We start from the raw sequence: 16,781 nt of genomic DNA on the forward strand, positions 1-16,781 counted from the left end.
CACCACGGGTATCGAAACCCTGTTTCTAGCGTTGTAAGTCCGCAGACATACCGCTGTGCCACTGGGGGAAGGGGAGCACAACGTTGTGAATTCCGATTATTTTTAGCATCGCTATTGAGCTGTTATAATTATTTTCTTTGTTTTTTCTTAATAAGTCATATTTCAGTAAACCTTTGAGAAGAAATATCACGTGGCCAGGTGGTTAGGGCGTTCAAATCCCCCGTCCCACCAAACATGCTCGCCCTTTCAGCCGTGGGGACGTTATAAAGTGACAGTCAATCCCACTATTCGTTTGTAAAAGAGTAGCCCAAGAGTTGGCGGGTGGGTGGTGATGAATAGCTGCCTTCTCTCTAGTCTTACACTGCTAAATTAGGGACGGCTAGCGCAAATAGCCCTCGTGTAGCTTTGTGCGAAATTCAAAAACAGACTAAACAAACAAGAAATATCAAGAAATTCGTGCTAGGTGTTGTTTAAGTTTCTCAGTGTCACAGTGGCAAGCTTAAAGATTTATAATGTAAGAATTCGGGGCTCGATTTTTACTTTAAAACAACCAAACTTTTGTGGTTTAAAATTTCAAATACAAAATAGTAAATAATCTTTCAATTTTTTCTCTTTTTTTTTTTGTTAGCTTGACAAAATATCTGTTTTTAATTGTAATATTGCTGCATAGTGAATCCAACTGTGTTCAAAAGTAACAAGAAACACTGGGCTGGTTAGTGGTTTTTTTTTGTTCTCTCAGATATCGCTTTCAACAATAATTACCTAACGCTTACAAAACTTAATAGCCAACTATTAACTATTCTTGCAATAGGGCTATTGGCAGTAGCATCTTTACTTATTTGTTTGTTTGTTTTAGAGCAAAGCCATATTGGGGTATCTGTTGTGTTCCCCGCGAAAAATCGAACCTCGAATTTTAGTGTAAACTTACCACTGTCCAACCGGGGGAAATCTTTGATTATAATATATTGTTAGATAACATAATCATCGAGGTGGTAGTTACACAACATTTTATCCTTTAAACACGAACGTAATTCAACCTATTAGTTTATTTTCCTATCAATCAACCAGGAGAACACTAATGTCGTGACTAACGAAGATTTACGATTACTAATGAGTAAATGTTTTGAATTAAAATTAGACGGAGACGCACCATTTAAAAGAAATTCGCTGTCAACAACAATGAACGTGGTAGAACAGAAAATATGGAGCATTTAGGCTATATACGTATGTCATCACTCCCACTATGTATACGTATCTCATCACTCCCATATTTCATATTATAGCCTCATGTAAAAAAAAAACCAAAAAACTATGGTTTAATTTGTTTTATTAAAACCTTCGGGTAATGAGCAGTGTTCCCGCTAGGCTACGCGGTCGCACAACAACAACTCCAGCCGCGTACATCTTCAGTAATGGTGAAGCCTTAGTGACCCTGGCAGTCGAAAGACCTAAAGCCCAGATAACCAACTGGTAGCATTGCAAAGCGACCTGATGACCAATAGGGTCGATGGTGTAAAAATACTCCCCCCCCTCTCCTAAAAAACAACAACAAACAAACTGGTTGTGCACATCCGCACACTGACCTGATACTGGTGCACATGAAAAAAGTCATTCCGCACATGGACTGAAGAAATTAGAGGGAACACTGATAACGAGGTGTATAAGCACTTTAAACTGATATATAAAGCACCATACATAAACACATTACAATTTTATCAGACTTCGGTGTATATCTTAATAAATCATACAATGTGATACCTAAATTATTTTAGATTCCAAAATTACATGAAACACCGTACAAATGCAGTTTTATTACCAAGGCTAACAAATCTACGAGTTAGAACTTATTGGTTCTTATGGGTAATTGTTTGAAATATATTAAAGAACATTTAAAGAAATACTGCAATATAATCAAATAAGGAACCGGTATGAATCCATTCATTGGTAATTCCATGGTATGCGAAAAGAAATTGAAAAGTTTTGAAGTTATAACAACAAAAACACTTGATTTCTATTATCTGTACAGTAGTCTTCCTATTAATAGATTTAAAAATAAGCAGTTTCAAGGTCTTTTGATAATTCGTATACATTATTACTCTGCGTCAGAAAACACAGCCCTTTATATGACAATGTTACTGACAAAAGTTACCAATATTCCCCGAAAGGGGGCCGAAGGCCGTCTGGAGGGGTCACTTGTTTTAATCATTCGCACCACTATACAGTAGTGTGTTGTCTGTCAGTCAGTCAGTAGACACTAAAATGTCGTCACATAAGGGACGCTTAACGTTGCTATTTGTACCTTCGTGACGTCAGTAAAACTTGCGCATACCACGAATCACGAGAAGAATTATGCACTATATAAGCTACAACACTGTATGACTTATGAACTTAAAAGCAAGAAATAAAATTATATGTTACTCTTAATTTTATTTTTATTTACACATACACGCACACACACACACATATATATATATATGTGTTTTACAAATTTCTTTAAAATTATGATTGCCATAACATTATTGACACAACTAGATTAACTTAGGTTACTATGTGGTTAGTTAAAAAGACTCAAAAACTCCCTAAAAATCCCCATATTTTCACATCAAACGAATTCTTGGAGGGTAAGTTTTTTTTTACTTTACAACCCATTTGTGCAATTTGGCCAACATGTCTTCCATCAAATACAGGGGATTCCAGGGGAGATGACTTCAGCCCATAAGTATCGTATTTGTATTCATTCGTACAAGAATTTTCATGCATTGCAAATCTAATATATACAAAAGCCATTTGTCTTTTGGTAACGCTCCATTCGTTTGTGTCGCTTAGCAACAAAACTATATATATATATATTAAATTCTAGCTTTAAATCGCAGAACTAAATACTATCTAAACTGTGTAGCTTACGGGGGCAAAATACAGTATATCTTAACGTATAGATCACATCAGCTTACGGGGCAAAATATATCTCAAGGTATAGGTCACATCATCTTACAGGGACAACAACTACTTTAACATTATAGGTCGCATAATTTTACAGGGACAACAACTATCTTAACATTATAGGTCGCATCATCTTACAGGGACAACAACTACTTTAACTATATAGGTCACATCATCTTACAGGGACAACAACTACTTTAACTATATAGGTCACATCAGTTTACAGGAACAACAAATATCTTCACTATATAGGTCACATCATCTTACAGGGACAACAACTACTTTAACATTATAGGTCGCATCAGTTTACAGGGACAACAAATATTTTAACTATATAGGTCACATCAGTTTACAGGAACAACAACTATCGTAACTGTATAGGTCACATCAACTGTGTGGATTTGCGAAACCTTCCACTTAGGACAGAGCCACCCGAATATGACAACTTCATGAAATAGATAAGTTGGTATACTTCAACAATTTGTACCGGAACGTTATGCGGCAAGGTTTGGACGTTTGTTTGTCTTGAATTTCGCGCAAAGCTACATGAGGGTTATATGCGCTAGCCGTCCCTAATTTAGCAGTGTAAGACTAAAGAGAAAGCAGCTAGTCCTCACCATCCACCGCCAACTCTTGGGCTACTCTTTTCACAAACGAATAATGGAAATGACCGTCACATTATAACGCCCCCACGGCTGAAAGGGCGGGCATGTTTGGTGGAAGGTTTGGACGATAAGATTATTTTAGTGAGGTCTTAGACTCCTACTGTCTAGAGTTGTTTATTACTACCCCGAATAACCAATCTAATAATATACAAAAAACATTTGTTAATTTGTGTGTAACGCTCGTACTATTTTCAATTAAAGCTGTACCATTCTTATTGACTTTTTTGGGAGTGTACTTGAAAATTGTTTTTATCTTCTCAATATGTGATTGTTTTTCTTTTATGGTGAAAAGGAATGTTTCGTGAACAAAGCTCACTGAAGGACAAAACTAGTCAAACTAAGAAAGAATGTAGAAAAGTTTTGTACACAAGTCGCGCTCGTAGATGTATAGATGATATTGTTATACCTAATTATCAATGTTTTCTTGACACAATCTCACAGATTTATTTACCAGAGATCATTCTGGGAAAAAAAGTCTTCCACTGAAAACAAAGTACAATATCTGGATTTAGATAATTAATCTAACATTGAAGCTACGAACTTTACAATTATGAATGTTCTAGATATGTTATGTTGCAATGTTTACTGCTCACAGTTTATTAGATATAACAGAATTTGTTAACTGTGAACAAGACTTCATCGATAGAGCCCATACAATCACTCATGTTTCACAAATGACGTTTCCCATTGCACATTTTAAACAACAGAATTCTTTCAATTGTGTGACCCCCAGCCCCCGGTGGCACAGCGGTATGTCTTCGGACTTACAGTGCTAGAAACCGGGTTTCGATACCCGTGGTGGACAGAGCAGAGATAGCTCACTGTGTAGCTTTGTCCTTAACTTAAAGAGACAAACAATTCTCTGGGATATTCAATAACACTTTTGCTACTGACTATTGGTATAGAAATTTTACAGAGAAACCAAGACTCTTTACAAATTTCACGTGTTCACTTTAATTCTTTTGGATAGTGCTTAGAATAATAGTGAGCCATTTAATTGTATTAACCGCCATTGGCTTCACTTCCCATTAATTTAAGTTCTTATTACATATTGTTAATACTAGCTATGTTACACTTCCATATATAGCATGACACAATGTCATTAATTTATTTACTTTAGTTTTTAACAATTACCTTCTTTGTTGTATTAACTAATTTTGTAACTCTCCTTTCTAAGTCTTGTTATTATTGAACTTTTTATAGGCTTGTTGCGTTTCCTTTTCGGGTTTTCCAGAAGATTTAACGTTAGTTATTATTCCTGAAGACAGTTCTCTGTGTTTCTTGAAGTATCAGATGTTAGTTAAACTGTGAGTGTTAGTGTTAGTTAGACACACTACACGGTATGTTTAGTATCTTGTTTCTTTTGTATTACGTTTAACAGTAGTATATTTTCATGAACGATTCTTTTAATTTACTACTTATTATTTTGTATCTTCATGAACGTTAGTTCTTGGTAGTACTAAAGGTGAATTACTGCTACTTACCCGACAAATGGTCGTCGTAAATTTATCACAAATGCCACTCATCTGTAGTGTTACACTTTGTGATAGTTTAATGAGTTTTCATTGGTCAAAAGAAGTGTTAGAGAAAGGTTGACAAAAATCAGGCATGCCTTAAATTGGAGTTTTTTTAAGACAATTAATTCATGTGTTTGTTTGTTGAATTTCGCACAAAGTTACAAGAAGATAATCTGCACTAGCCGTCCGTAATTTAGACGTGATAGACTACATGGAAGGCAGCTAGTCAACACCACCCATCGCCAACTCTTAGGCTACTCTTTACCAATGAAAAGTGGGATTGACTGTTACTTTATAACGCCCCCACGGCTTACAGGGTAAGTATGTTCGGTGATGGGATTCGAACCCCGCGATCCACAGATTACGAATCAGGTGCCATAACCACCAGGTCATGCCAGGCTGCAATTAACTGTATGACAGTAACTCAAGCTAGTGTTTCTGTGTTCCCTGTATAAGGAATAATATATCATTTATTTAATGTAATGTTCATTAACAGTATTGGTTGGACTGTTTAATATATCGAACGTTGTTACATTTTAATGTTAATTTTCTGATTCTTTTATAATATAAATTGTTTTGGATTGGTAGCTTGGCTGTGGTTTCGCTAGATAGTAGATAGGGACAGTGGGAATCTCGTTAATCGTGGGATACTTTGATAAATCTCCTAAGGTAGCCGAACCTCGTGGGATACTTGGATAAATCTCCTAAAGTAGCCGAACCTCGTGTGATACTTGGATAAATCTCTTAAGGTAGCCGAACCTCGTGTGATACTTGGATAAATCTCCTAAAGTAGCCGAACATCGTGCGATACTATGATAAATCTCCTAAGGTAGCCGAACCTCGTGGGATACTTGGATAAATCTCCTAAGGTAGCCGAACATCGTGTGATACTTTGATAAATCTCCTAAAGTAGCCGAACATCGTGGGATACTTGGATAAATCTCCTAAAGTAGCCGAACATCGTGGGATACTTGGATAAATCTCCTAATGTAGCCGAACTTCGTGGGATACTTGGATTACCGCCGAAAATATTGTTAACATTCTAATCTTTATAAACAGAAACGTAAGAAAAATAGGTTTAATTAACTACAGTGATTGCCAGGTTGACTCTATTTTTGCTCTAAGAACAAAGCTTGTTTTGATCGAAAGTTAATCTGTTTTCTTTTGTTATGAAAGAACATACAAGCGATGTTTGCATTCTTTAAAATATTTTAAAGCTTTTTTTTGCTATGGAATATAATAATATTATTTGTTATAACTAGATTGAAAAAACAACACATTCAGTACTTGTTATCCATTATTTTATTTCAGAGCTGACCATATTTTTTAGGTATTATTTTGTTTTCAACAGAACCAAACTTGCTTCTCAATTATATATATATATAACATTATATTTCTAGTGTATTGCTTATTTGTCATAAATTTATAACTTCATCTTTTATATTATGAACGACTTCATCTATCCTACGTTTTGCGTAAGAGAGACTCTCAAACAGATTGCAAAAAAGGAAAAAAAAAACATAAAAACTACTGACATATAAAAAAAACTTTCAGATCCAACTCTCCAGATTTCCCGCATGAAAAATCCAAATACATTTTGTTTAAACTGGGTAGCTGGTATTTACTGATGAAAGTTTTGGTATAAAACAACTGGAAATATCTTCATAATAGTTTTTTGTTTGGCATTCATTCTTATTTTGATCTTCGGTTTTCTTTATTCCTATTATATTTCTCTTTATTTATGCTATATTTCTGATCTGACTATTAAGCGAGCGTAATCAAGTGATTAGTTACGAATCAAAGGTCCAAGGTTTGAGCCCACGGCATGCAGTCAATATTATTATTAGGTTTAGAGTAGTTATATACGTAGTGATGATGCTGACTGATTGTCCTCCTTCTAGTCAAGAGCTGTAAATTAGGGATGACTAAGTCTGACCAATGGAGTTTCTGACTTGTTTGTTTAGTCAATGTATCGTAAAAGTTGACGTTGAACACACCAAATACTTTCTCATTATAAATAACGCTTTCTTAATTTTTGTCTTTATATCGCTTCATTGTTTCATCAGAGAAACCGTTCATTACTGAGAATTTTAATGTTAAAACTTGCTAAGGTACATAAAAAATCTGTATATCCTGTATTGTAATCCATAGTTTAATTAACAAGTATTTGTTGGTGGTATTGATATTCGAAGACTCCTAAGTTTAGCCATTGTAAGCGAAAGATTTTATCACTGCAAGGTGTTTTTTATTTATTTACTGTTTTAGCTTTTAATGTTTGAGATATTCTTTCCTTTTTGTGTCATAGCCTGAAAACACTAAATGAGCTTGAGTCCAATTTCAAACAAAAGATACACGTTTACTTAAGGTGTTTAATTTTTGACGCAAATCTACAAAATTGACTATACGAGCTTTGTCCATCGAGGGGAATCGAACCCCGGATATTAGCTTTTGTGTCTGTAAACACACTGCTAACTCACGAGGTGGGCAATGTGTTTTATATTATTTTTCTAAGTTTGCTTGATCATGAGTGATCCATTGTGGAGATAAAGATTTACTGGTGTGTAAAGCAAATATTTTTCAAGATTTAGAAAGCGTGTGCACTCCTGCGCACGCCATTAGTAAAAATGCAGTTAAAGCAAGAGACATTACATGTTTCTTTGGGACGAAGCATCAGTAGTAGGAAGCTTTCGCGTGGCCTTATCGCGTGACCTTAAAATTGAAGACCAAAGCCTGAGACGCTCCAAAAGCGTAAGACAGTGATAATTCTTGACCAAAGTACTCATATTCGTAATATTTAACTTGAGGTCGATATACAAAGATACAGAGTGATCTTAACAGCTAAAGCACCACCAGTCAGTGTTGTATTTACGGTACATACAGTTTCGGAGAAATATTATTTAAAGATAAAACAAATGTTGATTTTTATTGGAAGAAAACTCTGCGTTTTCTAGAGAAAGAAAAACAAGTAGCCACACGATTAGAAAAGAAAGTAAGTAACTTTGAGAGCGAGAGAAATTTTGACTAATTACGCACAAGTTAACTGAAAGTTTTAAAATAAAAATTAATGAGAAAATGGAAATAAGATGCTCAAAACATCACTAAAAGAAAATAAGAGAACTGGAATGAACTGGTTTTGAGAATTTAATTATTAAGACGAGCTAAATTTGTTTTATGAGATATAGATTTATTTCTAATAAGAATCAAAAGGTAAAATAATAATATTTTCTGATTCTGTTAAAATTACTTAGACGATTCGAAAAGTTAATCTTCGCTTTCACTAATAAATATATTGGGCCAGGCATTGCCTACAGATTATCGTGTTGGGCTGCGGAGCGAAAGGTCAAGGGTTTGAGACGTGATGTCGCAGAATGCATTTCACACTTTCAGCCGAGGGCCTTTTTAAAAATGACAGTTAAAGAAATCAGACAATACACCTGATAGCCGCAAGTGTTACCGGACAGTTACCTTCCATCTGGTCAGTAATTCAAAATTAGAGACGGCTATGCCTGAACTTTAATGGGTCTCTGATTTGGTGATTTAGACCTCGCGCACATAAGACGCCGTTTAGATTGAAAATACCTCTCTCATTCTTAGTAAACGTGTATGATTATACTGGCTAAATCAACACCAACTTTTTTAGCAGGTTGTACGTAAACATTAGGCTTTTAAAACGTAATGCGTTGTTTATAATCAGTGGAATGTATTTTACAGTTCATTCTTAATGCTCTATACAATGAACTCCTTCTTCCAGTATCCCGGCTAACGTTCTAAACCTTTGCTTAAGTTACCCTTCTTTATAGCATACAAGTCACGAAATTTGTTAAATGGTACTTCAAAATTTTATAAAATGTCCATTACTGGTTTACCACAAATATATCTAAAACTTGGCACTTAAATCTGCTTTCGACAAATAAATGTTTTCTTATTATATCACGTAATGAAAATTATAACAAAAGTCTAGCTTTGTGTATCCTCCGAGACAACGTTTAAACTTTTGATGTAAGCAAATTATATCTTTAGGAGAATATTTATGGTAATACATTGTACCTTGCTTAAAAGTGACACTTTTAATACATAAGTATTATGTAACATATAAAAATTTCTTCAACTAAGTAACCTTACTACATTCAGACAAAGTTTAATCATATTTATATACCAACGCATTATCATTTAATTAAATTGTGCATATTAAACATATTCTCAAAAAATTCATATACGTATATTAATAGTTGTCTTACTAAAAAGTTACAAGCTAACTGATACACATCCACGTGCATAGACCGAAAATGAATTATTAGTTCCAGAACATGATTTGTTTTGAAAGTTTTTTTCTTAAGCGAGAGTTCACTTCGTTATCTTTTGTTGGCAGCATAATGTGATCTTATATTAACAGAACACTTAACAGGTTCTTTCAATAAATTCACAAAATGAGATTCAAGAACCTTCAAGTAAATTATTTTCCATTTTTGAAACTAGATTCCTGTGGATGGAATACCAAGTTATGCATGACTGCTAACTCCAAAGACAAACCCCATTTACTTGGAATGTTTTTAAGTTGGAACGTGACCTTACAATACACCCTGCAACGCTGATTACGAACGCTATCAGACGTCGCTATTAAACTTGTTCTGTTTATTTTTCAAACATAACGATGAAGAGTGACTTGGTTTGAGCCCATGTTTACACACACACACACACCGAAAGTATCACAAGTCAACTAAAATATAATTTTCTTAACAACATATCGGGCTGTAGAAGTGGGAATGTTTGCAACATAAAGTGATAGACCACTCAAGGAGCGCAGTGCGCGCGATCATTAACCACGTGCTGTGGTTTGTTACCAAAGTTTCAGTTCCAATGGTAAGTAAGAAGGCCCGTCGCTTTTTCATGTAATATGTATGTATCATCCAGGGAAACTGCGTTACGTACCAATTAAAAAAAAAAAAATCTATGAATACTTTTTAATGTAACACCCGTTAGATCGTTCTTGACACCACGCGCTTTCCTTCCCGCTCCAAAGTAAAGTTCCAAGTAATCTTGAATGAACCAATTAGTGACCTGTATAGAAAGTTTAAACTTTCAATACTTACTAGGAAATAGCATAATTTCGGTAATTTGTATGCTAATGGAAGTTCTAGAAAGAGGTTCAATGACACAAAAAGCGATTGATTTTGCAACAAACCGGCAATTTGACCCCTCCCCTCTTCCCGTACTCTTCCTGGCGACCAGAAGATACACAGATTTGTTCACAAAAGTCCCGTGGTGATTAATGTATCCCTTTAAGTCTGTGAATTGTTCACTTTCGAAGCTATAAACAACTTGTTGTTTGGTTACTGAATACCCATTTATTGGACAGTTTATCCAAACAGCGAGTGAAGAATTAAATTAAGTAAATTGAAAGAGAAGTGTCAACGTTTCGATGCAACAAGGTGAAACTTTATTAGCCGTTATGAAGATTCACAAATGTGCATCAAATGGAAACTTTTTTTTCCTTTTCCATTCAACTTTAAGTTACCCTCGGTGATAGCCAACAATTAAAGAAGAGCTCCTCCTGCGTTAGTAGATAAAAAATATTGACAAATTTGATGTAAGATCTTCCAAAGGAAACTTTTATAATTGATTTGCTAATGAAAGATGTTATAGCAGTGTTTTCCAAACTTTAAATAGCGGCGCCCCCTAAATCAGCAAAGTTTCCGTTGATTCCCCCCCCCTCATATTAAAATAATTTTCACAAGTGCTAACATCAAAATCAACATTTTTTTTTACCTTTTGTTAATAATTGTTTTAATGAAAAAATGTTCGTAAGGAGAGAGTAAATGCGAGAGCAAAAAAATAAAAAATAAATTAAATAAAAAAGCTTTGAGAGCAAAGTGACAGTTTTGGTACGTTATTGTCGTCTCCATCTCTCCTGTTTCTTCCGTCGTTATTTTTTAGCTTTCCCGCCGAAAGGCCGCACTCCGCAGGGGGCCCGCCCCACAATTTGTAAAACAGTGTTAGAGCGGTTTGAATTTTGCGAAAAGCTACTCGAGGGCCATCTGCTAGCCGTCCCTAATTTAGCAGTGAAAGACTAGAGGGAAGGCATCTAGTCATCATCACCCACCGCCAACTTTGGGGCTACTCTTTTAACAACGAATAGCAGGATTGACCATCACTTATAACGTCCCCACGGCTGAAAGGGCGAGCATGTTTGGTGTGACGGGGATTCGAACCCGCGACCCTCATATTACGAGTCAAGCGCCCTAACCACCTGGCCACGCCGGGCCGTGTTAAAGCAAACAAACTAAATCAAAGAAGCAAGTTTATATATTGCTGATAAACAATTAATTTATTGTGAAGAAATTATTTTTCAGGGAGTAACTCATCACTTAATGTATGTACTTAATGAGTGAATGTGCTCGTACTTCTAAATAATTTTAAATGTTAGTTTACACACAGTGAACGTAGGAAGTTATGTTATTAAAATTCTTTATTTGCTGAGGTTTAAACGTCGAAAATTAGAGTAACATTGATAACCAGTACGCCTAACATTTTCAATGAAAATCACGTATAGTGCAGATGGTTATTCTTTCAAATTTCCCTTAACTTGCCCATTGCTGACCCCAACTCAGATATGTGTAAAAATAGTCTTCAGATCTGTCTTTTATCCCCCGTAAGAGACCCTTTGTTCAACACGAGGACTCATCAGCTGAACTAAAGGATGGGAGACGAAACTTTATCTGAAACGCTATTTATATATATTCATTTTAAGAATTTTAAAGCTTAAGCTTAAACTCCCAAAACTGCCAAAGCACTGGAAACAAAAAGGCAGATAATTGTGATACACTGGAAACTAAAAGGCAGATAATTGCGATACACTGGAAACTGAAAGGCAGATAATTGTGATACACTGGAAACTAAAAGACAGATACTTGTGATACACTGGAAACTAAAAGGCAGATAATTGTGATACACTGGAAACTAAAAGGCAGATAATTGCGATACACTGGAAACTGAAAGGCAGATAATTGTGATACACTGGAAACTAAAAGGCAGATAATTGCGATACACTGGAAACTGAAAGGCAGATAATTGTGATACACTGGAAACTAAAAGGCAGATAATTGCGATAAAATTCACGAAAACTCGATTATTTTGACTAATTTGCTTATTTCAGATTTCAAACCAGAGGTGTATAACATTTATTAAATTTTTGCGCATAGCTACTCGAGGACTTTCTATGCTAGACGTCCCTAATTTAGAAGTGATAGACTAGGAGAATGGTGGCTAGTCGAGATCACCCACTGCCAACTCTTACCAACGAATAGTTATATTGATCGTCACATTATAACGGCCCTCATGGCTGATGGAATTTGAACCTGCGACCTGCAGAGTGCGAGTCGAACGACCTAGCCACCAGATCAGGTGTTTAAACAAAAAACATTTCAGATCATTAGCTGACAAGCTCTACTATTGAACGCAATGCCTTCTGGGTAGTGGCTAGTGGGAGACAAATATAGATATGAAATGCTAATTTTAAACATCTAAGATTCGAAATATGAAATGTACAAATAAATAGAAATGCTGAAAATAATATGTACAGTATATGATATTTTGGTTTACTTGTGTTTCAGAGACAGAAGTCTTTAATCTCTGTTACAATGTTTACTAGAACTCGATTAGACTCAAATATGTACACTTAACTTGCATGCAAAGAATATTACAAAAGCGCGACACGACTATAGCAAGAATTGGAACATATTCAGAAACACATATCAATATCAATAAAAGAACACAATATCGTGTACAGCAATTTGTGGAAGAAACACAGTAAACGGAACAAACTGTCAGAAGTCTGACGTCAGAGAAACTAGTTTTGACACATTCGTGCGTCCTCTTCAGTTTCACGTTTTTCTTTTTTTATATATTAATAAATCTGTCAACATGGTTCCCGGACCCCCTGTTTATAAACAATACTTTATAATCCTATATCACAATACACATAAACATCTCACCTAGAATAAGAAAAAACTTTAATCAAAACTGTTCCTAGAAGGTATGAGAAAGAATCAACTTTGGTATGATCCAACTGCACGAAATCCAGCGAAGAATTACAATGTTGGTCAAAACAAAACTATATTTCTTGATCCTTTGATAAAGTTCGTCGATTTGGTCTGATGAAAATGCTACATAATATTGACTTGGAATAATGAAGTAGCATGAAAAAGTTGAAAATAGTTTAGAGGGGGAGGGCGTATTTTAAGGACATATATTTGAACAAAAGAGTGAAGTTAAAAAGGTACTTATTGGGAAAGTATTTCAGAATCGTCCTGCTTTATCTGACAAACGTTTACACAAACTAATCCATTTAAAACTATATTAAGATCTATTATCACTCATATAAGAAACGACGGAACGTTTATTCTGGAAAAATTTGAACTTAAAATATTTGGTTGACATGGAGTGAGACGTTTCGCTTCGCTTCCCGCGTTTCAACAGAACTGCTGCCTACATCATTCACGAAAAGCGCCGCGTTATTATTAATCAATGATAAAAAAAAGGACCCTGTCGTTTTTGTTTTTATTCTCAAAAATTTTACAAGGTTGTTTCGTAACTTTTGATCACTTAATAAATACAAAGTGATGTAATAAATACATACATAAATACAAAGTGATGTAATAAATACATACATAAATACAATAAAGAGAATATTACACCTAGAGTTTGTATTCGGTATTATCTGTTTAATAAAATAATGTTCTATGTTTTATATTTGTGTGTATATATATATTGATACTGAAACCGAAACTAATATTCAACCTGGCATCACTAACGACTACTGGCATCAATAATGACTACAACAAATTATATATACACTTTTCATACATTCTTGTTTATAAAGATTAGAAAACATTGTTGCACCGATTTGGTACCCTTGCTATATTCTACAAATTGTTTATTTTAATGACAGAGTATTACCCATACAAAGGGATTAACAAAATGTGTCTTGAAATTATTCCCAAGATATTTTAGATTTAATATTTCAAATTAAAATTACCCTGACAAAAAAAAGAAGATTTCGTCTGGTAAGTTACCGGCTCTACTTCAAATGAGTTTAGGTTACAAATCCCTCTCGTATCTTTATCTTCTGAAATGCCACTGGTATCTTTGTCTCCTGAAGTCCCACTGGCATATTTGTCCCCTGAAATCCCACTGGTATCTTTGTCTCCTGAAATCCCACTAATTTCTTTATATCCTGAAATCTCCCAAGTAACTTTGTCGGATATTTCTATAAAGAGAACTTTTAATTACAAAACAGTTGTTTCAAACTAGTTGTAAAAGTTGTTACCATGACGTAAAGCGTATTTACTGAAACAAATAAGAACGCTTCTGTTAGTAAAAAGTGCTCAAAGTATTAGGCTTGAGGATTGTTATCTCTAAATGCTACTGACGTAAACGTGCATTTCTTCAGGATTGGTCGCGAACAACACGTGATATATTCGTTTCTAAACGATATATGTAGCCAAAACGCCCCCGCAACAACCTTATAATATGAATGGAAGAACGCCGCTGTATGGACCATAGGAGTTGGTACGACGACGAGTCAAAGAGAAACGATAGGAAGAGGTAAACGAAGACCCTGAATAACTTTCTTTGCCTCCAAACTCTGCCGTGCTGCCATAAAAACGCCCACTGAAGGTAACCATTGAAAATGTGTTTAAAACTATCGAACCACATTTGTAAATTAATACTTGTACAGATTGTTTATTGGTACAATATTCAGATTTTAAAACTCTTTTTGCTAGAAAGATTTTTATTAGCAACTATATTGTATTGACATATAACGTATGAACGAGTTATCGATGAGCTGGATTTTCACCGACACCAATTTCTTCATTTTTGGTATAGTCAAAATAGACGGAGCTTTACTTGTATATACATGCTAATTGAAAATTTATGTTCTTATTCGCAAACAAAGTGAAAATTTGTTTGTTTCTTTTTAAGCACAAAGCCACCCAATGGATTATCTTTACTGTGTCCACCACGAGTATCGAAACCCAATTTGTAGCGTTATATGCCTTCAGACTTACCGAACAAAGTGTTCTTAAAACACTTCCCCCTGGTGGTTCAGCGGTAAGTCTGAGGGCTTATAACGCTTATACTCGAGTTTTGATAATCGCATTGGGCAGAACACAGATACCTCATTGTGTAGCTTTGAGTTTGCTTGTTTGTTTGAAGTTAAGCACAAAGCTACATAATGGCTATCTGTGTTCTACCCACCACGGGTATCGAAATCCGGTTTATAGCGTTGTAAGCTCGCAGAGTAGCTTTGAGTTTAACAACAAACCAAGTTTAACAGTTAACCTATTATACCACAAATACATACGTTTAAATAATTTAACTCTTAAAATTTTTAGTTATTTACAATAAAAACAAACTAGTTCAGAAAGAATATTCAAGTTAAAAAAAGGGTTTAATATGCTGGATAAGCATCACACCTTCTACATAGGAAAATGTAATTTTACACGCCGAAAGAAGTAGATGGAACGCCACGCTAATTTTCATGTTCTCGAATATTCGGCCATTTTTGTGTGCAATTATAACAGAAAGAAACAAAATGTAAACGCGAGATTATATATTGTTGCTTTGTAAAGGATCAGATATGATGTCGAATGATGTACGCGTTAATATATACTGTAGTATCTTCAAGTTGTATTGCATGTTCGTATGAGAGATGTGAAATGTTTCGTGCTCTTAGTTTGATCGTAAAGCGCATGTTTCCAGAAAAACACAACTTTCAACATAAGGCAGTCCCGTCCTTGTGCTTCTCACTGTACAATTTGAAACAAATAATACAAAGATAAAAATAAAAAACAGGCTAATTCGGTTATCGAGCACGCGAACCTTTAAACTATATTCAATTGTAGAACCAAGATACACCCATGGGCAAATATTTCGCCAAGAACAAGTACGCACTTGAAGACTTTCTATTATGAAACTTCTACGCGCTTCAACAGATGAGATAATCTACAACCTGCTGGTTATAATTAACGTTTTTCTTTGTTACATTATTTTGTCTTTTCTGTAATTCTTTTGGTTGTATGTTAATCTGTAATCTATTATAATTTTTTTCACTTTTTCCTTTCTCTTTTTACGACCTGTATATATAAAATAAAGAATTTTCAAAGAATATTGCAACTCGAAGTTCAAAATGACGAACATTTAGAAGGTTCGTACATAAGCTTTTGTTTTACGACAAATGACATTAACTCGAAACATCATCTTCCAAAAATAAATGGTGATTTGCAATCTATCCATTTATTCTTCTGTTTCTGTAGCCCATGTAGTTAATTATATTTTCTTGTATTCAGACATTCGAGATTTGTTTTTCTGGGTTATATGTTAAATAACACGTGAAAAACTGAGTGTTATAACTTTTTCTCTTAAAAACTGCACATAGGGCGCGATTAGTTAGTTTACTTGTTTAAATGATTTGTTTGTTTGTAACTAAGCACAAAGCTACACAATGTACTATCTGCGCTCTGCCCACCACGGGTATCGAAACCCGGATTCTAGCCTTGTAAGTCCGCAGACATATCGCTGTGCCACTGGGGGGGGGGGGCAGTTTAAATGATGAAGCAACCAAGAAACATAGCACAGATCCTTATTTATCAAATAATAC

General features: G+C 34.9%; 1 protein-coding gene across 1 annotated transcript in view; it reads left to right on the forward strand.

Annotated features, from left to right (window-relative positions):
- Window positions 1–14,644: 14,644 nt before the first annotated feature.
- LOC111088309 overlaps window positions 14,645–16,781 on the forward strand; it is a 32,965-nt gene continuing 30,828 nt past the window's right edge. Inside the window, exon 1 of the mRNA XM_022398034.1 lies at window positions 14,645–14,797. The gene's annotated coding sequence lies outside the window, so the exon portion shown is untranslated. The remainder of the gene's footprint in view (window positions 14,798–16,781) is intronic.

This window comes from Limulus polyphemus, unplaced genomic scaffold, assembly GCF_000517525.1.
Source record: "Limulus polyphemus unplaced genomic scaffold, Limulus_polyphemus-2.1.2 Scaffold3515, whole genome shotgun sequence".
Lineage (NCBI taxonomy): Eukaryota > Metazoa > Arthropoda > Merostomata > Xiphosura > Limulidae > Limulus > Limulus polyphemus.